The sequence below is a fragment of the Panthera pardus genome, unplaced genomic scaffold (genome assembly GCF_024362965.1).
Source record: "Panthera pardus isolate Hobbes unplaced genomic scaffold, ASM2436296v1 HiC_scaffold_19, whole genome shotgun sequence".
In the NCBI taxonomy this organism is placed as follows: Eukaryota; Metazoa; Chordata; class Mammalia; order Carnivora; family Felidae; genus Panthera; species Panthera pardus.
The window spans coordinates 24,118,459-24,132,215 of record NW_026526754.1 but is presented as its reverse complement, the minus strand read 5'-3'; the positions used below and the strand labels follow the sequence as shown (position 1 = coordinate 24,132,215).

Sequence of the window (13,757 nt, the reverse complement as noted above, 5' to 3'; positions counted from 1 at the left end):
GGCTCGAAGTTAGAGTCGAAGCACTCTCTCTCCTCCTCTATCTCCCCCGCTCCCTCTCTCCCTCTCTCTCCCTCCCTCTCTTGCTCCCTCCCTACCTCTCCCTCCCTCTCCCTCCCTCTCCCCCCCCCCCCACCATCACTCACTCTGGGAAGCCAGCTGTCATGGTGGGAACTGCCCTGTGGAGACACATAGCAAGGAGTAAAGCCCTCAGTGAAGAGCCAGCGAGGACCTGAGGCCTGCCAACAACCACGGTTAGCTGGGAAGTGGACCCTTGTGCCCGAGTTAGAGCCCCACGTGACCTCCTGACCACCGCCAAGGGAGACGCCGGGAGCCAGAAACACCAGGCAGCTCCCGGATTCCTGACCCACCAAAACCATGAGCTAATGCATGTGTGTTGTTTTAAGTCCCTGAGTTTGGGAGTGTTTGTTACGAGGCAACGGCTGACTCACACACTCGGGGGCGGGGTGTAGGACACGGGCGATTCTGGCATCCACCTGGCTCCACCACCAGCAGTCTCCAGGTATGTCTTCCTCATACTGTCCTGGTGTCAGAGTGTGATGACCCAGGAGTCACCAGTGCGGCCCCCTGACCCAGCATGCTGAGCCGTACCCGGGACAACCGACCCCAGGAGCACGTCTGTGTGAGCACCCACGGCAAACGCCCCCTCCCGGTCCTGTTTGTTCAGCCACTGCCCTCCAGCCCACCGTCTGCCCTCCAGGGACTATATCGCCACGGAATAAACTCAGACCTGCAGCTCAGTCACCTGGCTGAGCTTCCTTCCCAGTATCACAGAATCCAGCAATCCTTGCCACAAAAAGCGTTTTAGAATTTTTCCCCATGGCAAGAGATTTTGGAATCGGACAGACCTGGGTTTCTTTTTTGTTTGTTTTAATTTTTTTTAATTAGTTTTCTTTATTTTTGAGAGGCTGAGAGAGACAGAGCGCAAGTCGGGGAGGGGCAGAGAGAGAGGGAGACACAGAATCCAAAGCAGGCTTCAGGCCCTGAGCTGTCAGCACAGAGCCCGACGCGGGGCTCGAACCCACGGACCGTGAGATCCTGACCTGAGCTGGAGTCAGATGCTCAACCGACTGAGCCACCCAGGCGCCCCCAGACCTGGGTTTCCAACCTCCTCCCCCCACGCTGCCTCCGGGCTCACTCCCCTCATCTGGAGAGTGGGCTCAATAATCAATCCTGTCTCCAGGACGGTGAGAGGATTGAGGTCCAAGAGCAGGGCCAGCGCTTAGCAGAGAGCGTCACTGTATTAATAAGATGACAGGAGGCGCTTGGGGCCAGCCCCTGAGGAGGGCTGGCCTGTGGCTGCCGTGGGTGGAAGGTGGTAGGGTGGGGCAGGGGGGTGCTCCGGAGCAGGGACGGTCCCTGCTATGTCCCACCTGGGCCTTCTCTGGGCTCCATATGGAACCGTGCTCCCTCCTACCCGCTGCTAATGCTGTTTTTTCTTTCCTTTTTTATCGAGATAAAATTCACATAACATCAAATTAACTGTTTAAAGTGAACAATCCAGTGGCATTTAGCACATGCACAGAGCCATTGTAACTGTCACCACAATGCAGTTCCAGAACATTCCATCACCCAAAGGAAACCCGCCCCGTCTCTAGCCCCTGGCAACCATGACTCTACTTTCTGTCTACACATTTGCATCTTTGGACGTTTCGTTTAAGAGGAATCCTGCTCTGTGTGACCTTCTATGGCTGGCTTCTTCCCTCCGGAAGACGTTTCCCAGTGCGTCCGCGTTGCGGCCTGTGTCAGAGGGACATGGCGCTGTTCGGGTAGGCCACCTTTGTTTACCCGTTCCTCGGCGGACGGACATCTGGTTGTTTGCACGTTGCGACTATTAGGAATAACGCCGCTGTGACCACGACGCACAGATTTCCGTGTGGACCGGTGGCTTCGGTTCTCCCGGGGAGACGCCTGGGTGTGGACTCACTGGGTCTGTTTGCTTTCGAGGACACCCGCCCCCGCCCACCGGCCCCCCTTGTGCCCTCAGAGCGCAGTGCTTTCATGACTGCACGTTGTCCAGGGGTCACTTTCCACGTGACTTTGGGGCAAGGTCCGGACAGGGGTCTGTGAGCCCCAGGTGAGCAGGGAGGGGCTTGCTCACCCCGCGCCCAGGCCTGGTGCACGAAGACACCCAGCGAGCAGCTGCAAATGTGAGAATGGAGCGCGGGCGTGAGCCGCCGGGCCACCAAAGCTGCTGCCGGGAAGCCCGAGAATCAGGAAGCAGGGCCACCCGGCAGGTGTGGTGCACGCTTGGTGCGGCACCGGGGAGGCTGAAACGCTGGGGTGTCCGCACAGGGGCGGCCCTCAGAGAGCGGGCGACAGGGTGGAGGGCCTCCACCACGTCCTCCCACCACTGTGGCTAGAACGAACTCGGGGTCTGCTTCCGGAACCCAGTCTAAGACGGGAAGCTGTGCCCTCTGGTCCAGCTGAGGACTAGCCTCGCCATTATGAGGAATGGCTAATCACCTGGACTCACCCAGGATTAACTAACCGGAACCAAGAGGCCTTCCCAAGGCTGCTGCTCCAGGCACAGCCACGTTCTGGTTCTGTGGGGCTGCAAGCTGCTGCATCACCTCTGGAAGACGCAGGTCGGGCTGGGGCCAGGGGAGGCGAGCAAGGCACCAAGGGGGCACAGGTCAAGAGGCGCCCGCACTCAGGGTCCCACAGTGCAAGCTTACACCTAGAGGGGATCACCCCGCGTCCTGGTGGCCCTGGTCCTGATTGTAGAGAACGCTCCTGTGTACACATGTGCACACGCATGTGTCAGGATGTACATGTGTGTGCTTGTACGTGTATGTGCAGACACGTGTACGTGTATTGTAGACTGTGTGTTTGCATGTTTTTGTATGTGTGGGTGCGTGCACATGCATCTGTACATACGTGTGTGTATACGTGGGTATGTGAGTATATGTGTTGGTGTGCGTTGTGTGCATGTGTGTATACATGCGTATACATGGGTGTGTAGGTGAGTATATTATGTTGGTGTGTGCGTGTGCATGAATGAACTGTGCGTGTGTGTGTGTGCATGTGCATGAGTGAAGTGTGAATGTATGTGTATGTGTGTGTGCATGAGTGAACTGTGCATGTGTGTGCATGAGTGAACTGTGTGTGTATGTGTGTGTGCAAAAAGAGTGAACTGTGTGTATGTGTGTGTGCATGAGTGAAGTGTGTGTATAAGTGTGTGTGCATGAGTGAAGTGTGCATGTGTGTGTGCATGTGCATGAGTGAACTGTGTGTGTATGTGTATGTGTGTGCATAAGTGAACTGTGCATGTGTGTATGTGCTTGCACACCTCACAATACTATTGAGCATCTATCCCAGGCCCAACATCATCCTCAGGGCCTTACATTTATTAGCGCATTTAATCTGCACAACTCTTTAAGGTAAGTCTTACCATTATTCCCCATTTTGCAGATGGGGAAACTGAGGCTCGGAGAGGCAAAGTGGTTTTCCTCAAGCCACACAGCTGGTAGATGTGGGACCAGGACACAAGAGCAGACAGCCTGACTCTGGAACCCACATTCTGAACCCCTGGGGCACGTATTTGAAGACATAAATCTATTTTTCCCTTCTGAGCTATACGTCAGTGATGATCTTTCCTTTTTTCTGGCTCCTTTGCAGCCCAGACGAGTAAGAAATCCCGGGGTGTATCCGGTGCGTATGCTCACTCGACAACCGAGAGGAAGGACTCCAGGGAGACAGTTGACACAGCCCTAAGAGACAGGTATGGGTCCAGACCCTCCCGGAGCCCGGCGGTCCCAGAGGAGAGGCGGACCCCACGTGTCCGCCAGACTGCAGGACCACCTCTGGCCCGCACGAGCTTCGTCCTTTCTCTGACGACGGCCGTCAGGATGAGCTCTGTCACTCTCAGGTGAGCCTCTGCCCACGGCACACGGAGCCGTACCCACTCCCCGTGGCGGCTCCCGCCTGGCCACTCATTCTTCTGGAGGGTGGGTCCCCTTCTCTCCTCGCCGCATGCTTGGGTGGGAAAGAAAAAGGCCAGGAGAGACCTGAAGGCTGGGAGCGGGGCCTCTGGCGCGTATATTTAGCCGGGCAGAGGAGCGAGGCAGCCTCCTTCCTGGCTTCAGGCCTCCTCTGCCTGCCAGGGTCGGGTCATGGGACCGGAGGAGGACGTCGCCTGTGGTGACAGCTGCCCGCGCTCCCCCCATTTGGCCGCCAGACAGGCTGGCCTTGGCCAGAAATTATATGTTTTGAAGCTGTTCCCGAACCAGAAGCCCCAGGACAGTGCCGTTTTTGTTGTCGTTTGAATTCTCCTTGAAACCAATTTGCCTTTCCCCCCTGCTTTGATTTTTAAAAATGTGTTTCATTATGTAATGTATATGCATTGTAGAAAAATGGGAAAATATAGACAAGCATGATGAAGAACGTAAAACCTCCCGACTGCACTGCCCAGGGAGGAGATGAGCCGCCCTGATCATGCACACAGCGGCGGCCGACCCGAGCAGGAAGCCAGACGCACTAAGGCTCCATGATCCGCACCCAAGTTCAAACAGGTGAAACTACCCCGCGGCGCCAGAAGCTGGGTGGTGGCCCAGCAGGGAGGCTGCGCGTCTGTGCTTGTCTGACTTACAACTTGCGTGCTTTTCCACGTGCGTGCGCTCAATCACACCTTGACCAAATAGAGACTTACCGTTTCTGTTCCCAGGGATCGCCACTATTCCCCTCTGCGGTGTCTCCTTACAGACCTTCTCGCGTGCACATCGGCGTGTGTTTGTCTCGTGGAAACATGCCATCTGCCTGCCTCCCATGTCTTCGCTGGTCAGACCGCGAGTGCGCACGGGTGCAGTCCCACCACGAGCCCCCTGAGCGGGTCCCCTGGGACGTCGAGGGAGGGCAAGCGCCAGCGGGCAGCCACAGGAACCTCTCGTTCGTCGGCTTGCCCTTTCCACCTCACCTAGGGCAGACCTCTTTCCCAATCAAGAAATCACACCTGTGCCTGGATATAAGGGAGCCTCAAATCCGGGGAAATGCCTAGTATGGGACCCTCCAAAATGGTTTTGGGCCAACATGAATATACAAATGTTTTGGATGTCCATGAAGTAGTGACAGGAATGCTTATAAAATTTTAATTAAATTAGAAGTGCATTTTTATTTTTTTATTTTAAAACATTTTTTAATGTTTCTATTTGAGAGAAGGGGGAACAGAGGATCCGAATCAGGCTCCGGGTTCCAAGCTGACAGCTCAGAGCCTGACGCGGGGCTGAGATTCACCAACCAAGAGATCATGACCTGAGCCGAAGTCGGATGCTCGACCGACCGAGCCACGCAGGCGCCCCTCAGGAAGGCGGTTTTAGAATCCTTAGTGAGATCGCATAGAACACGTGTTGGAGGCTGGCGAATTGTCCAGGGCACGGTTCCCTCTTACTCCTGGGGACACAGGCTGACCCCATTTCCCAGCCTCCCTGGCAGGTAGCACGGGCACTCAACAGTTTGCCCGGTGGAAATCGGGCAGTCAGGTCGTGCGTGGCTCCAGGCCTGGCCTCAGAAACCTCCCACGTCCAGCTTTCCCTAGCCTGTAGACCATCTGCTGTCTGGACACCCCAGGGGACAGTGGGCCCACTGCATGAAGGGCCCTGGGCCTCTGAAGGCCACCCACCAAACACCCGACTACGACTAATCTGAGAAAAGGACGAACCCCGTGAACGTCTCAAGGGCTCCATGCGGTCCTTGACTCAACACGTTAACTTAGAGGTAACGCTTGGTCCACTCACAGTTTGTGAGTCAGTTTTATTCAGATTCATTGCACGTGTGGTCGACATCGGCGTCTTCGTCAAGAGCCGCTTCCTGAGCCGTCATCCTCGGTTTCCCAAGATGCTGTCTCGTTCTCACCTCGAGGTGTGAGGTTGGGATCCATCCCAGATGCTGTTGATAATCGCTTTGCCAGGACACACGTCTCCCCCGACAGTGTATCGGGGCGGGGCTCTCCCAAGTTGACTTGTGGGTTTCGCTGCTCGGTCTTCACAACCTAAGCGCTTACATATTCCTTTTGAAAGATCTCTGGAAGGCTTATTCACTGTGACACCTACCCTTGGGAGGTCCTCCCTACAGGAAGATTTGCTAAATCCCTGTCAATTGCTCGTGTCCTTTTTCATCGCTTCCCTCCTGTTACCCCCATGAGGGCCCGTGTCTAGCCTCATTGGAGGTCGTTTCAGAAGAAGGTGCGTTTTCCAAATGAGCTGGCTGGTTCAAAGTAAAATAATTGAAAGACTGACCTACAATGACATAATTGTTAGGTGACTATTTTTAGCCTGATATGTTTTACATGTATTATTATTTATTTTTTTAGTTCGGAAATTTTCATATAAAAAGTGGAGTGAAGTGCACAGTGGCCACTCATGTGCCCACCACGCTTGGGACAATCAAATACCGTCTGCCTTCCAGAAAAAGAGGGAATCCTTCTCTGAGCCAGTTCAAGAAGAAGCCACTAAGTAACTCAGGTTCAGGAGGGAAAAGCTCCTTTCCCTCTTTCTTTGTCCTGCAAAATGTGCAGCTCGGGGCTTAGCCAACTTTTCCTACGAAGGGCCAGGCAGTAAATATTTTCAGTTTTGCAGACACACGGTCTCTGCTGCACCTGCTGGGCTCCAGGGTCGCAGAACCAAAGCAGCGGGAAGTAAATGAACAGGCGTGGCTGTGTTCCAATAAAACTTTATTCACAAACCTGGCAGTAGCGCGATTTGACCTCTGGGCCGTAGTTTGCCAACCCCGATATAGCTCATCTAAACTTAGAGAAACAGGGGCACCCGGGTGGCTCAGTCGGTCAAGTCTCCGACCTCGGCTCAGGTCACGATCTCACAGTGCGTGGGTCCGAGCCCCCGCGTCGGGCTCTGTGCTGACAGCTTGGAGCCCGGAGCCTGCTTCGGATTCTGGGTCTCCCTCTCTCTCTGCCCTCCTCCTGCTCATGCTCTGTCTCTCAAAAATAAATACACTGTTTAAAAAAAAACAACAACTGTAAACTTAGAGAAACAGAAGTGTCCACCTCCATCAGCTGCTCCAACCATCAGTGAAAAAAAGACCCCACAGCCACGGGCGTGAGCATTAGACCCTGCTGTGGTTTGAATCCTGCCTCGGAGCTTAAACAGTGGCATGCGCCTGGGCCCGTTACTAAGTCCTCCAAGCCTGGTTGGTGAACCGTCCCTGCCTCTGGGGAGAGTTGCAGCGTGCCAACCTGACCAGGGGTCAGGGGGCACAGCCCAGTGGCTGACGTGTGAATACCCGGGGCCCACTGGCATTAAAGCAGGGGATGATGGCAGGTAGCGGAGTGCTTCCGAGCACTGGAGGCGGCGGCTCGGGAGGGAGGCAGAGGTAATTAATAAGTCAGGCCCGCTGGGGGCAGCAGGGAATTGAGTTGAGAGCAGGTAGGAGGAAGCGGACGGAAGAAAGGAGGGCTGCTGGTCCTTCTCTGTGTGAGCAGCTCTTCTTTCTGAGGACATCTCTCCACTCGATGTGCTGTCCACACTGGCAGGGACGAGGTGACTTTAACTATAGCCCCCCAAGTGCAGGTGGGCTGATCATTGTGACAAACAGCTCCTTCCAGAGACTTCCGACTCGGCCCCCAGGGGAAGCAGCACCCACTGCATCGGGCAATCTACCAGGCCTTAGGGGCGCTAGCTAGGGCAGGTCAGCCAAATGGCCCACTCAGTGCCTCTCCCCCGTGATGGCACCAGCGTCCAAGCCTGAGTGGGTAGAGACCACAGTGGTCACCCAAACTGGGATCTCCCGGGCCATCTGTGCCCCCGAGAGCCGTAGATAATCAGGTGGACCTGGCTTCTTCCCGGGAGAGGAGGCAGACGGGAACCGGGGTGCAGGCCACAGGCTGGGGAGGGGGGGCAGGGCCACACCAAGGCCTGCTTCCGGCACGAGGCAGCAGATGGCCGTGGGACGAGGCAGTCCCTCAACCACTCAGTGTGGTGGTTGTTACCAGTACTGATGGGAAGCCGAAGAGGTCAGAGGTTAGAGGCCACGACAAGGATGCTCAGGGGTCGGTAGGGAAATACTGGAGACAGAGATTTCAGAGTGCAAATCATAGAAACCTTGAACTTGGCAATTAATGTGGCCTCAAGGGGGCCTGAGTTTGCGTCCCGGGCCCAGTGGGACCCTCCCGGTCCCCACTGTGGGTCTCGCCCCAAGAAATGATCTGCACCCAACTTCCCGTGCCATCCTCTGACCCCACTTCACCCATCCTCCTCTGAACCGCGGTCCTTCTGGTCGCCAGTAATCCCGCCCCCGGAGCTGAGCGGGCCTGCCCCACCCACAAGGCAGCGCGTCCGCCGGGTAAGAAAAGATCCCTTCCCGGCTGGGGACGCGGCCCCAGAGAGACACAGCCGCACTGGCTGCAGCGTGGACAGTGTTCAGATGCCTGCAAGCCACAGCCACCACCCCGGGGGCTCTGTGTCCCCAGTGGGTCTGTCTCTGTCACTGGACAGCTTCTGTGCCAAGGCCTCTCCCAGAGGGACGAGCTGCCCCCCGTGGCCCGCCGTGAGGACTCGAGTCCGAGGAGAACCAGCAGGGGGTTTTCCTTTGGTGGCCTTGGCTGTGAAGTCCCCTGAGCAAGTCCAGGCTGAGAGCAAGAAGCACGTTATTGTCCCTTGCCAGGAAAGGTGCCTTTGTGAAGGAGGGGAGGCTAACAGGGGTCACGGAGGCTGTGGGGTCCTTCCAGAGGACGCCCGGCTCTCTCTGACTTTGTGTCCCACGCCCTCCCGCCTGCCAAGAAGTGCACAGCTGCACCCATTTTGCAGATGCCTTTCAGTGTCAGGAACTCGCCCGCAGCCAGCCCTGGGACTGGGACGAAGGCTCCGGCAGCCCAGGAGGCCCATCGGGGACAAGTGAGGTCGAGGAAGGGGGTGGTTATAAACTGGGTGCGAGCAAGGGCTCCTGCCGTTGGGATCCCCAGCCTCCCTGGGGCCTCACCTTGGGGTCACTTCTGGCTCACTGGTGCCCTGAGAGAGGGGCGCCTGCTCTGGGGCTCACCCTGCACAACAGGAAGAACCGGCCATGACTCTTGTGTTTCCAGATCCTTCTCTGGCCACCTGCAGTCTCTGTCAGTGGAAAGGAACAGTAGAGAGCCGCATTTCCTCCTGGGGTTCATTATGTCACTGTGGTCGGCTGGATAATAGCCTGGCACCACGCCTATGTCCCAATCCCTGCACTGTGGCTATGTGACCTCGCAGGGCAAAGGACGTGTGCCCAAGGGACTGAGGATCCGGATGTGGGAGGTGAGCCTTATAAAAGGGAGGCCAAAGGGGGTCTGACTGCAGGAGAGGCAGACGGCAGCATGGTGGGGACGCAGGGAGAGCAGAGGCCATGTGGTCCGGGGCGACGAGGCAAGCAGTGCGGACACCTCGGCAGCTGGAAGATACAAGGAAACAGTCCCCCTGGAGCCGCCAGGAGAAGCCAGTCCTGCAGGCACTTGGACCAGCGAGGCCACCCCTGACTTCCGACTTCCAGCCTGCCGGAGAACGAGCTGTGTGGTTCGGAGCCACCAAGTCCGTGGGCGCACACCGCAGCAGCCACGGACGCCCACACAGCCACCTACCCGCCACTCTCACAAGGCAGCGGAGGTTTTGGTGGGTTTGGGCTCCAAATGCTGGGGTTCTCCTCAAGTCCCTACCCAGGAGCTACTCGGGTCAGAGCCCTGGTGCCGTCGGGACATGCGGGTCCCGCCGATGGTGAGTGGTGCTGTTGTCCTCACCGCTCAACTATCTCAGTATCACCAGCCCCAAGACCCGAGTCCCCCGGCCCCCTCCCATCTACAAAGTTAGCGGCCCAACGTGACCTCTTTAAATGGAGCTAAATGCCCAGCATCACGGCCACGGTGCAGATGGCCTCTCCAAGTCACCAGTCCACATCTGGCCATCTGCAGGATGGTCCACAAGGTGGCCTGCTCGGTGCTGCCTTCCCCACTCTCCTCTGGGCAGAACGGACCCCTCCCAGCTTTTCCAGAGCACACAGGGGTCCCCATAACACCGCCCTGGCTTGGGCCGGGGTCAGAGCACAGGCAGGTGAGGATCACATCCTGGTTGGGTCTGGGGGACGGGCAGTGTGGAGCAAAGAGAGGTCCTGGGGGGCAGTCAGTCCTGGGTCCACAGCCTGGCCACTCTGCCCCTGGCATTTCCTCCTTCGTAGGGGAGAGAAGGATACCGGCCTCTCGAGGACTCCGTGGAGGCCACACAAGGGTGCGGTGCAGGCCTGGCCCAACTCGGCCACCCCAGCGGGCAGGTGACAAACTAGTCCCCGCTGCCTCTGCAGCCACAATTTCTGAGCTTAGACTCCAACATTTTCACGGCGTCAATGAGCGAGTGAATTGACCAAACGCACACCGAGTGTAGGTTGTTGAACAAAAAGCTACTTAGACGAAACCGAGGAAACAGAATCTCACTGCTTTGGGCAAGTTCCTGACTCGGTTGAGATGGAAATGTCTGGGGCTTCCTGGGAGCTGTCCCTTCTCCCTCCTGCCACTGGGAGGCCCAAGGGCTCCACGGAAGCCGGGAAGTCCCCAGCGGACACGTGCACTGGCCAGGGCGGCCAGCTTCCAGGGACCAGGCATTCCTCGGCCCCAGAGTATAAACACATTCCACGCGGCCTCCGGGAAGGCCACAGGCCCCGTGAGCCGACCGGGAGGGTTGCTGTCCAAAGACACCGTGTACCTGGGCCCGCTTCCCGAGAGCTGGGAGAGCCCAGAACGTCACCGGGGTGACCCCGTGCTCCTGCTGATGGGTAAACTGAGACCAGGACGGCCAGTGACCTGCCCAAGGCCACTAGGGAATTGGGGGCAGAGTCCAAGCCCCTGCCACTGAGCAGAGCCTGGTTTCCACCAGACTCTGTGCCCTGTTTGAACAAGAGGCACAGAGCTCAGGCGAGGACGAGGGCCTCCTCTGCGGGCACAGCGGTGATCACTGCCCGGCACCCACTGCCTTCATGCCGAAGCCGCGGCCCCCGCTGACCAGAGCCCGTTTGGACCCCTCCATGCTCCTGTCCAAGTGGCACCTGCCCGCCGGCAGCCTCGGTGTTCTTTGCAGTCACAGCAGCCAGAGCCCCTTCCTCTGTTCCAAGGCATTTCTCCACGGCAAAGGCAACTTCTAGAACTTTCTGCGAGTGGCTGAATACCAAGGAGCTGTTTCAGTCCCACCTTCCCCGACAAGCAAAAGCTGGGCTTTGGCGAGACGTGAGCACATGGGACTGCCAGTCAGGGCTGGACAACATTCCGGCCAGGCCTCTGCGGAGTTCCCTAGGAACAACAAACTTAGCCAAGGCTGCCCCCCGCCTCTGGACCTGCGTGGGGAATTTGCACCGACAGTCCTTTGTGGGAGACTCCTGACACCAGAGAAGCAGAACAGCTCAGGGGGCAGAGCTGTGGCCACGGGCAACAAATCCCACCGTTGACTCTAGGCCAGATGCCGCCTCGAGACACTGCTGACCCCCCAGACGCCAGTCTTCCCGGGCTGTCCACACCCCTGCGGCCGGCACCCCTCCCCACCAGCGTCCACCTGGCTAGAAATGAAAACCCTGCGTCCACGCAAAGACTTGTACCAGAATGTCCACAGCAACATTACTCACAGCGGCCAAGAGGTGGAACCAACCCAAATGACCACTGACTGCTGAGTGGATGAGCCAAGCGTGAGCCACACCTTAGTCCACACACTGGAATATCAATCGGCCAAAAACAGGAATGAAGTCCTGACACGGGCCACGCGTGGGGGAAACATTCTGTCCAGGGAAGACAACACAATCGGGGGTGATTGCATTTATGCAGGAACAGAGGGTCCATCAGGGGCTGCCTGGGCCAGGCGGAATGGGGGCTTGTGGGTGTTACTGAGGCCACACGGGGTTTCTTTTCAGGGTGGTGAAAATGCCCTAAAACTGACCGTGGTGATGGTCGCACAGCCCTGTGAGAACACTGCCGCCACCAGACTGCACATTCGACACAGATGACTTGCGCGGTCCGTGACTCGTATCTCAGTAAAGCTGTAAACACAGCAGACGTCAACAGAGGGCAAGGACCTGGGGTTGCTGGACCTGTCAGACACTTCTGGAATCTTTCGTTACACAGCTTTGCGGGACCAGCCATCTCTGTGGAAGCTGAACACGTGCGCCCGACGGTGGACATCCACAGCAACACAGACGGGGACAGCCTTAACCTGGAGCCACTGGCTGTGCATCGACAGCAGGATGATTAGGAAATGCGGTCTAGCCGTACGACAGAATACGACGCAGCAGTGAACAGGAACAAGCCAGAACGGCACAGGGCAGGGCTGCATCTCATATCACAGCATCTGCGTGCGGTCTCCTTTCATTTGTGCAAACCTCAGAAACCAGCCGTCCGTGCTGGAGGGCACACTGATGCTTACGCGTGGGGGGTCGGGGGACAGTGTCAAGGGGGACAGGAAAGGGGGCTCAGGGGGCCGGTGATGTTCTGTTTCTTGATCTGGGTGCCGTCCCATGAGTGAGTTTGTTCTGAGAAGCCAACACACATCACATGGAGGGTATGCATGCTTTTTGCCAGTACATCGTATCTCAATAAAAGGTCTGCTGATAAAAATATGTTTCAGAGTTAATGCAAGGAGACAAGCCAAGTGTCCATCAACTGAAGAACGGATAGACAAGGTGTGGGAACGACGGAATGTTATTTGTCAGTAAAAAGGAACAAAGTGCTGACCCTCCTGCCACAACAGGGAGGGGCCTGGAAAACTTAACGCGGATATGCTGGCCACATCCTGTATGAGTCCATCCACATGAGCTGTGCCAGGGGGTGGGGCACCTCCAGAGACACAGAGCAGGGTCGTGGTGGCCGGGGGCCGGGGAGGGGAATGGGGAGTGCCTGCTGATGGGGACGGGGTTTCTTTCTGGGGTGATGAAAAGTTCTGAAGTACGTCGTGGTGACAGTTGTCACAACTCCCAAGAATGTGCTAAACGCCACTGAATGCACACTTTATTTTTAATGCTTATTTATTTTCAGAGAGACAAAGAGAGAGAGCACACGAGCAGGGGAGGAGCAGAGGAAGAGGGAAAGAGAGAGAGAGACATTCCCAAGCAGGCTCCTGGCTGTCAGGGCAGAGCCGGATGTGGGGCTCGAACCCAAGAGCTGAGTCGTGACCTGAGCTGAAACCAAGAGCCAGACGCTCAACCTACTGAGCCACCCAGGCACCCCCGAAGGCACACTTTAAGCGGGTGTGTAAGAAGGTAAGTGGGACCATCAAGTAGGAGCTGGGACTTGCAGTCAGCTCGCCCCGTCGATGGTCCCTGAGCGTGTGCTTCGCGTCCTTGCGACGTGCAAGGTCCAGGGCGAGCCCGTGTCCTACTTCGTTTTCAAAACCATCCTAGGGAGTAACCACTGTCATCGCGCCCATGTCACAGATGAGGAACCAGTCTCCCCGAGAGGCCGTGCTTCCCGTCCAGCCGGGCGAGCAGCAGAATGGGGCTCGCGCAGTCTCTCCGAGGCCACACCTGCAGGCAGGTGGGCAGAACTCGTACTCACGGCTGGCCTGATGTGGCCCTTAGGTGAGGTGTTTGTCGGGGAGAGCACGGTGGGAGGGGACGGCCTCACTTCAGCGATGCCCGTGGGAGGACCGAGGGAAGGCTGGCCCCTGTAAGATGGCACAGCAGCGATGACGGTGACGGTGTTGGCTCCCGGGCGCCTTTCCACATGTCAAGCCTCCCAGGGCCCGCAGCTTTACCCACTGGGTTCTCACGGCCACACAGTGCGCTCTCCCTTGACAGCTGAG

At 57.3% G+C, this 13,757-nt stretch overlaps 1 protein-coding gene and 1 non-coding gene across 10 annotated transcripts in view; both read right to left on the bottom strand.

Moving 5' to 3' along the window:
• The window catches only part of JPH3 (junctophilin 3), a 161,610-nt gene that overhangs the window by 96,030 nt on the left and 51,823 nt on the right, over positions 1 to 13,757 (bottom strand). The gene's annotated exons all lie outside the window — the stretch shown is intronic.
• On the bottom strand, positions 1,019 to 1,103 carry TRNAW-CCA (transfer RNA tryptophan (anticodon CCA)). The gene has a single exon. It is a non-coding gene; the product is annotated as a tRNA-Trp (tRNA).